Source organism: Phyllobates terribilis, unplaced genomic scaffold (genome assembly GCF_046119375.1).
Source record: "Phyllobates terribilis strain yellow unplaced genomic scaffold, ASM4611937v1 Scaffold_13__5_contigs__length_258822181, whole genome shotgun sequence".
Classification (NCBI taxonomy): Eukaryota; Metazoa; Chordata; class Amphibia; order Anura; family Dendrobatidae; genus Phyllobates; species Phyllobates terribilis.
In genome coordinates, this window is record NW_027362773.1 from 71,414,778 (window position 1) to 71,420,777 (window position 6,000).

The window sequence follows — 6,000 nt, forward strand, 5'->3', positions numbered from 1 at the left end:
GTCATGTGATGGGTCACATGACTCATGACGTGGCAGGTCCTTCACACAACAGCGCGACAGAGGGAAAACATCAGAAGATAAGTATAAACTTTATTTTATTCTTTTTTTTTACAGGTTCTTTGGTACCCAGGTCTGGATGAGAGTCTCCTCTCCTCCAGACTTGGGTACCATCCGCACATTGATTCCGCATGCGGAAACGCAAAATTAATGAACATGCTGCGGATTTTTGACCGCAGCATATACGCTGCGGAAAAATCCGCAGCATGGGCATTGACATTGCGGAATGCCATTGGGGACCATGGGGTGCAGATATACATGCGTTTTACAAGCGTTTACGCTGCGGAAATTCCGCAGCATATACGCTTGTAATACGCAACGTGGGCACGCAGCCTAAGAGTCGCTTCCAAACATATGTGAAAAATGAGCTCCTGAAAAGACTTAAAGGGTACTTATCTCTTTTTACTTTTGCATCTTTATCCTAACTTGTCCTGCAGATCAGTGGTGGTCTGGGTCAGATACCCCCAATGATCGTTCAAAAATCCACTTTGTAGCGCTCTACTCAGTAGTCCGGGATGCTGACCTGTTGTGTCAGTGCGTGCACAAAGTACATGATCAAGAAAAAGTATGTGAGCCTGTACATCGCTGTGGAATAACTTTCTATTGAGCCTGTTTTCCACGTTGTACATTTTATACATGACACCCAATATTTCACCAACTTTGGTTTGCAGATTTATTTCTTTGCAAATGACTACAAATAAAATTTGGGACATTGATTACTTTAAATGTTTCTCATCTGTCTAGTATGAGTTTGGTACAAGTTTCCTTTAAATTATTTTTCAGTTTAAGGCTATGTGCCCACGATGCAGAAATGAAGCAGAAAATTTCTGCAGCATTTCTGCATCTCCCTGGCAGAAAAAACGCATGCAGATTGTGCATGCGTTTTTCCTGCAGAATACATGCGGATTCACATGCGTTTCCGCATGCAGATTGACAAACGCTTTCCAGGCGATAGCATCACTTGGAAAGTGCTTGTCAACTAGGTCACACTATATAAATCCATGCAAACAGCATGGATTTATATAGTGTGATTAAAAATAAAATAAAATAAAGCTATACTCACCCCCGATGCCCCGGCGTGGCTGCAGCGCTGCTTCGTGGCTGGTTCCTGGCTGCCGGCATATCGCGAGACAGAGCGGTGAAGGGCCTGCGGTCACATGACTGTGACGTCACCGAAGGTCCTTCAGCGCTGCCGGCATGCCGAGAAGCCTTCGGAAAGGTGAGTATAAACTTTATTTTTTTTTTTTCACAGGTACAATGGTACCCAGGTCTGGATGAGAGTCTCCTCTCCTCCAGAACTGGGTACCATCCGCACATAGAGACGCATAGAATCCGCTTGTAGAAATGTACAGACGTGCATTCTATGCGTCTCAATGCAAGTCAATGGCGGGAGTTCCGCTGCGCTTCCGCAAAATTAAATGACATGCTGCGGATATTTGTACGCAGCATAAACGCTGCGGAAAAATCCGCAGCATGTGCATAGAACATGCGGAATCCCCTTGGGGACCATGGGGTGCGGATTAACTAGCGTTTCACAAGCGTTTACGCTGCCGAAATTCCGCAGCATAAACGCTTGAAAAACGCTACGTGGACACGCAGCCTAAGATCTATTTTGTCATTTAAACAAGTCTTATGTACATACCTGAAATGTATTTTTGTAATCTCTGTAAATATCTATAAACTATATATTGTAAATATATTCTAGATATATGCAAACTGTCAGGCTGCAATAGATTGATCCAATGATTAACTTGAATAGAGAACCGTATAGGGGAAAATATATGAAACGCTACAAGGACAATTACCTGGAAATGGTCCCCCCAGAGGATTAATATCTACCCAGGATATGAGGATCCATTCTGTATTTGCTGCCTTGAAACATTAGCAAATATTGTTTTCATTTATTTCTCTGTCATGCTACTCTTGCTGTGATGCTTGTGATAATATTACCCATCTATATATTATATAAATCAATAATCGTATACATATTTTTTCAAACCCATTAACATGCTTTTAATCTAATGATCATAATCAGGAGCAAACATAGGAGATGTGGGTCCATAGAAAACAGAGCTCTCTCCATGTGCTGGACCAACTTTTTTGCCAACAACTGTAAGATAGGAGAGCTTCATGACCCTTGGGCTGGTATTAATGATACTGAGGGGCAGACTTTCAATTCAAGCTAGGGTGAACCCCTCTTTATACAGAAATTATTTCTAAGAAGGTGATGGATAAATTGATGTAAAAATTCAGGTGTAAACTGCAAATACACACATATATGTGTATAGATTAAATGGACACTCTGATATCGTATAATGATCAGTGTACGACACATCATGCTGTCAAGAAACAATAAATGAGATAAGATTGGGAAATTTCTGTTGTGTCTTCTTATTCCCAAAGTGTATTTATTTTATGAATATGTTGAGATTTAATTGCCATATTGCCATTTACAGGTGCATCTTACAAAATTAAAATATCATCAAAAAAGTAAATTTATTTGATTCAATACAAAAAGTGAAACTCATATGTACGTTCAGTAAATGCGCTCAATACTTGGTCGGGGCTCCTTTTACATCAATTACTGCATCAATGCGGCGTGGCATGTCACGCGCCCAGGGGATGGGGACGACTCGGCGCCCGGGCCTTGCTGTTAGTTTTGGGGGATGCCGCGGTGGCCAGCTCCCAGGCCCGTACCCTGAGGTCACTCTTAAAAGGCAGGAATAATGGGGGAAAGGTGTATGGGATAGGAAAAGTTTGTGACGCCACCCGTGGTGTCTGGTGAGGATCACCAGCACTGCTACAGTCCTCTGAGGCCGGTGGTCAGTCTGCTTAGTTGGTGCGGCTCCCCACAGGTGGAGCGGGACCTCAGGGCAGCATAGGAAAAGGGATGCTGGACAGAGGGGACCCAGCCGGGTCAGAGGAAGGATAGGCACACACACGACAGTTCACTTCAGTACCTTTACTGGTGGTGTTTCATGCACGATCCAGGGCACTGTAGAGTGAAGGGTGCATTTCAGGACTCTCCCCAGTGAGCGGGTGTGGAGCCTCCTGTTTCTTGCCTTTTCCTGGTAAGTTTATGACCTGCCTGGAGCTAGGCCTACCTTGGTCTCTGTCTTGCACCTGCTGACCTGGTGGTAGGGCCTTCTGTTGGAGATCACACTCCCCGGTCTCTTGGGCTTCTGTGATTCCTGACCCTGGGATAACGGTCAGCTTTTGGTGTTCCTGGGACATGTAGTTCGCCAGGGGTTCCGGTAGTTTCTGCTGGTCCTAGAGATCCTTGCAGACACGGATCTGGTGTCCGGTATATGGTCTTGGGGTGAGCTGGCTAAGCTCCTCTGCCCCCTATGTAGCTCGCTTACTCCACTTGCCTTCGGCCGCGCTCAGGGCCCTCACTAGGCTTCACACTGGCAGTAGGCCTCGCTACTCTTCACCGCTCTTATGGCGTCGGCACGCCTTAGGCTCACTAACCTGAGCTCAATGAGTCTGGGCTGGACTGACAACCTCTCTGGCTGCAGCAGACTGACTTTAGACTGTGTCTCCAGGCTGTAGATTCCAGACTCCACTGTAACTGAACTCCTTACAGACTTGACTTCAGACCAGACTGAACTGCCTAGTTCCACCTTCCCTTTTTATATCCCTAACGGGCTCCCTCTGCTGGTCTGAGGTGGAAGGTGGAGGTGTGTGAATGCTATGAGGGCCTCTTGTGGAGGAATCCGCCCATGTACCCCTCTGGGATCTGTGGCACCAATGCGCAGCAGGGCGCCACATTCCCCCCTAGCAAAGCTCAGTACTCCCAGACTGAAGTACTTTTTATAACAACAATACAATAACTCTTCCCTTTATGGGAGGCACTTGCTTAAACGTTGCATATAAAACATTATAAATAATAAATAGGTATATACAATTCAATAAGCAACCTCAGAATTCAAGTCTCTTCCGGTGAGGTTCCCCGACAGGATGTCCATCTCACAGGGTAGAGTACTTGGTAGCTTGAGGGACCTGTCCAAAGCAAACACTCCACGTAGGCCCTGGGGTGGCTGCAGGGCATGGCAATCCTGAGTTGGACCTCCGTTAGTGCCACACCAGACAGGTTTTTCTTCTGAGGTCACTTAAAGGGGCACTCCAGGGAGTGCAATTATTTACAGCAAACAGTTTTTGGGCTGCACATAGTCCTCAGCCACAAAGTTCTTTATGTTCCCTTACGGGTAGTTAGAGGCAAATAAGAAAAGTGTCTATTTCACTTAAATTGTCCATTATAAGGCAAAACACAAGTTAATAAATACATATACATGAAAATACATAATATATTACCCCAAGGGCAACTATCTACACTGTCAGAGTTACCTTCTTTACTCTCTGTATCTGACAGGGGTCTGACCTCGTGTGCTACGTGTCGACCTACGTGGTACTGGGGTGCGTGAGGCACTAGTATTTGCACTACCTCCCATTCTGTCAGTTCTAAGTGTTGGGGAACTGCAGGGTTGCCTACCCTCTCTACAGGAGTGGCAAGTATACCATTGGCTGGGCCTTCTTGCTCTGCTCCAACCAGGGATCCTTCTTCCGGGGATTCTTCTTGAGCAGGCTCTTCTGAAGCACTTACAGGCTCTACAGTACTTGCTGTGGAGGGTCTTCTGGCTGTTGAAAGAAGTGGATCACAGGGATTATTACTGCTCCTCCTAGTTGAGGCCAATCTGCCGGGAAATCTCCTAAGTCAGTATGGAGTACTGCTTCTTTAGGCTCCTCCGGTGCGGTGAGAGGCACTTCTTCTTGGGGCTTTAGCTGGTCTGGACACAACTTCAGATGGTCTCTAGATACCATTGCAGTCTTTATTCCTCCGTCTTTGCTAATCAAACAAGTCTTCTTGTTATCAAATCTTGAATTTAACACAGTGTAGGGTTCTCTCTCCCACTGGTCATCAAGTTTGTGGTTTCTTCTTTTCATCTTTAACACCACTTCTCCTGGTATGAAGGGTTCTGCGGGCGCACTTTTATTGTAGTGGGCTTCCTGCTTGTCCCTCACCCGAGTGAGACTGTCTTCAACACAGACCTGTACTCTTCTGTACTGCTCCTGTCTGGTCGTGTCCCAGTCCTCAGTGGACATATCTGCTTCTGGTTCTACTACACCAAGTTCCAGGTCCATGGGCAACTTCCCGGGTCTGGCTCGCATGAGATATGCTGGAGTGCAATTGGTGGAACTCACAGGTATGTGGTTGTACAGATCTACCAGGTCAGGTAGTAGGTCTGGCCACTGATTTCTCTCCTATAGTGGTAATGTCTTCAGCAGGTCGATAACGATGTTATTCATCTTTTCACAGAGACCGTTGGTTTGGGGGTGGTACAGTGTAGTCCTGATCTTTTTACACCCGTACAAATGGCAGAACTCCTTGAACAATTCGGCCTCAAAGGCTGAGCCTTGATCCGTCAGCACCTGCTCCGGGTACCCATGGGGCCTGCAGAAGTACGCCTGAAACATCCTCGCTACTGTCTCTGCCGTCAGATCCTTGACGGGGGCGACCACCAGAAACCGAGAGTAGTGATCCACCATGGTCAGGGCATAGGAATATCCTGACCTGCTGGGTGACAGCTTGACATGATCCAGGGCCACGATCTCCAGGGGACGAGTTGTCTTGATGGGTTGCAGGGGTGCCTTCTGGCTGCTGTAGTCTTTTCTTCTGAGGCTACAGGGTCCACAATTCCGGCACCACCACTCAATGGAACTGCGCATTCCTACCCAATAAAACCGACACTTCAACAGGGTTTCTAACTTCTTCCAGCCAAAGTGCCCCGCCTGATCGTGGTAGGCTTCCAACACCATCTGGATGTCTGTCTTGGGCACCACTATCTGCCATACCATCTCATGGGTTTTGGGGTTGACGTACCTCCGGCACAGCTTCTCTCTATAGATGAACAGCTGGCTCTTCTCATTCCACAGCTGCTTGGC